The sequence below is a fragment of the Anolis carolinensis genome, chromosome 5 (assembly GCF_035594765.1).
Source record: "Anolis carolinensis isolate JA03-04 chromosome 5, rAnoCar3.1.pri, whole genome shotgun sequence".
Classification (NCBI taxonomy): domain Eukaryota; kingdom Metazoa; phylum Chordata; class Lepidosauria; order Squamata; family Dactyloidae; genus Anolis; species Anolis carolinensis.
In genome coordinates this window covers 122,830,719-122,834,502 of record NC_085845.1, presented here as the reverse complement: position 1 = coordinate 122,834,502, position 3,784 = coordinate 122,830,719, and positions in this window count along the sequence as shown.

Sequence of the window (3,784 nt, the reverse complement as noted above, 5' to 3'; positions counted from 1 at the left end):
TTTGGAAATCGCAACCTTCTACAAACCTCCTTTACTATTTATTTGTTATGTATATAATTGTGATTGCTTACTATATTATATGTATGTATTGGTGTGTATTTTCCCTTAACTCTATGTTGTGTGAGGCTGTGGGGGGGGGGGGCTATAGATCATGTGACCCTGATCTTAGAATGTTCAGAGTGAGATTCTATTTTAGAATGTATTTGAATCAGAAGTCAGTTAAGTCAATTAGAAGTCAGTTAAGGCTTGAGTCAGTTGGAAGTTAGAAGTTAGTGAAATCAGTTGATATCAGTTAGAGCAGGAGTATAGTCAATATGCTGAAATGACATGTTCAGTTAATATATGAGTCTGTTTGCAGCAGATGTATAGTACAGTATAGTACAGTTAGTTGAAATATAGTACAGTATAGTACAGTTTTAAGTATAATTCAGTTAACATGAAACCAGTAAGCAATGTACTTGTATGCTAAATACATGAAGTTTGTAAGTAAATCAACTATGTTAACTTTTAAGGAAGACTACTCTTTTTTGGTCTCTTGAGAGCATGATTTAAAAGCAGTATATTTTATGGGAGAATAGATATTTCTTTTGGGCAACTAAAATAACACTTCTAAAGATCTGCTATATATTTTGTGCATTGGAATATCTTTGTTCCTAACAATTCAAAGAGATAACCAGGGATTTCAGTCTAGCAGCTGAGAAACCTAAATTGCCCTGCATGAATACTAGTGGATATTTACCACTAAGGAGAAGATTGACTCAAGCAGTCTTCCTGAACTCTTCTCAGGAAGATCATACAAAAGGCAACGATCGCTAACAAAGTCATGCTTTTCAAAAGGTTATGATTATTCCAAATAATGCCAATTAATCTCCTAAAGGGCCACACTTCCAAAAGCCTGTGGAGATTCCTGTTTTTCCAAATAGAAACAAAAACCTCACTCAGAACATACCACATTATGTCCTGAATGTCATCGATAAACATAGAATTCTTGATTTAGGGCTTCTCTACACTAGCCACAAAATCTGCAGTGACCCAGAAGACACTCCTGGATGTCTCCAAAATACACATGGACTTCTGATCCTTATTGTGGGGTAACCTCGGTTGAACTGGTTTAGCCTCATGCTAAGGATTGTTGGGGAAGACACAAGATTTTTGACAAATCTCCAGAGGAGCACTGCACTTTGGGCAGGGTGTGGAAAACATGACTGTCTCCAATGCAGACAAGTCCGTTGTGCACACAGGTTGTGCCCATCAGCACAGGGAAAAGAGGACAGATATGGTCCATTTTGCCTTCATTGCTGCCAGATGACCACCCACACCTGGAAGAAATTTTGGTCATTGTGGTTCCCTGTACTGATGTCAGCAGGAAGACCCAAGTGACAAGAAAAAAGAAGAGGGCATCAGCAATGGCATTGAGACACCTGGTTAGACCTTGTACTGCTTAAAGAGGGTGCTAACACCACAGAGTATTTCTCCTCTGAGTTGGCCCTGAAATAACTGGCCAATGCAAACAAGCCCTTAGCCCAGTGGTTCTCAGCCTGTGGGTTCCCAAATGTTTTGGCCTTCAACTTCCAGGAACCCAACAGCTGGTACACTGGCTGGGACTTCTGGGAGTTATAGGTCAAAACACCTGTGGACCCACAGGTTGAGAACCACTGCCTTAGCCCAAAGTTCAGGATGAACATTTATAAGAACAGGTCATTCAAACATCCAACTTTATATGTGAAGCTTTTCATACAATCTGCAACCATGAGGGTTAAGGGTCCCACCATATACCAAAGCTTCTGTGCATACAGAGGAAAATTGTATACTTTATCCGATACACAGACAGCTTTACATGTAGAAGTTTCCATGCCGTCTGAATCCTTGAACAAGAAAAGCTTTAGGTTATGGGGGTGTCTTTGTGTGATAGAATACCCAGGGACCGAGCTAGACAGCACATGTTACATACATGCCCTGAAACCTAAACTGAACATGTGAAAAAAGTCTGAATAAGATTTCATTTAGATGAGCTTGAAACTAACCCTGATAAATTGGCAGCAAAATGTTGGAACTAATTCTGAAGTAATTGTTGAGAGCAAAAGCAGCATTACTTCAAAGAAGTCTACTGTTGTTTTACATTAAACATAAAAGTAAGCACAGGAATAACAAAATCCCCAGAATAACCCTAGAATCTGTGTTGGCTGTTTTTCAATGTCATTCAGTTAGTTTTGACTTATTGTGACTATGTGACTAAGACACCATTTTTAGGATAGTCTTTTATCGTTGATTCAGTCTAACCGTTTGTAATCCAGCCTTTCTCTTTACTTACTACCTTTCACTTTGTTGAGCATTATCATATTTAATAATGAGTCTCATGATATGGGCAAAGTATGATAGCCTCAAATTAGTCATGTTGGTTTCTAGGGAAATTTCAGAACTGATTTGCTCTAGGCCTAGACAGCCTAGAAAAAAAAGAAGAAAAAAGACAGCTTCCTCATTAAAACGATTACAATTAAAACATTAAAAGTTAACATTAAAACCAAATTAGTCATATTAAAACATATGGTTAATAATTAAATGTATTTCAATGTTGATTTTATGTTTAGTTATGTATTAGGCATGTGTAATTTAGGCAGCTAAAAAAGCCAATGGGATTCTGGCTTGCATAAATAGGGGTATAGTGTCTAGATCCAGGGAAGTCATGCTCCCCCTCTATTCTGCCTTGGTCAGACCACACCTGGAATACTGTGTCCAATTTTGGGCACTGCAGTTGAAGGGAGATGTTGACAAGCTGGAAAGCGTCCAGAGGAGGGCGACTAAAATGATTAACGGTCTGGAGAACAAGCCCTATGAGGAGCGGCTTAAAGAGCTGGGCATGTTTAGCCTGCAGAAGAGAAGGCTCAGAGGAGACATGATAGCCATGTACAAATACGTGAAGGGAAGTCATAGGGAGGAGGGAGCAAGCTTGTTTTCTGCTGCCCTGCAGACTAGAACACGGAACAATGGCTTCAAACTACAGGAAAGGAGATTCCACCTGAACATCAGGAAGAACTTCCTGACTGTGAGAGCTGTTCGACAGTGGAATTCTCTCCCCCGGGCCGTGGTGGAGGCTCCTTCTTTGGAGGCTTTTAAGCAGACGCTGGATGGCCATCTGTCAGGGGTGCTTTGGATGCGATTTCCTGCTTTTTAGCAGGGGGTTGGACTGGATGAGGTCTCTTCCAACTCTACTATTCTATGATTCTATGATTCTATAATCAATAAAAAATGTTTCAAAGGTCCTTACAAAATAGGGGGTTGCTAACACTTTGTTTCTGAAGTTTTCTAAAATATCCTTAGCAAAAATTTGTTCCTATAACGAGAGTAACAAAACATTGTTACTATTTTGTTATAGTAATTGTGTATAACAAAATTTCTATAATTGGGGAAACTTCAGGGGCTTTTTTCTCTGTCATTTTTACAGCTATTGGAGTGAAACACACTACTATGTTAAAACACATTTATCACTCTTAGCACACCAAATTTCAGAAAATTGCACTTATCCACTGAGTTTTTGGGGAATTTTCAAAGTTTTTATAAATGTTTTTTATAATAATAAAGAAAATATGTTCCTAGTTTGAAAGTGTTATTTCCTGCTTATTTGTGTAGTCCTTGCTTTGAAAGTTCTACTTTAGGAATTTTGTTTTGGCATCAAAAACTTTGTTAAATGGGTGGATGATGATGTTAAATTGGTGGACACGCAAAATGTGCTATAACATGATGTCCCTTGCGCAAAGACAAAGTTTTTGCAGTTTATTAAACTTTC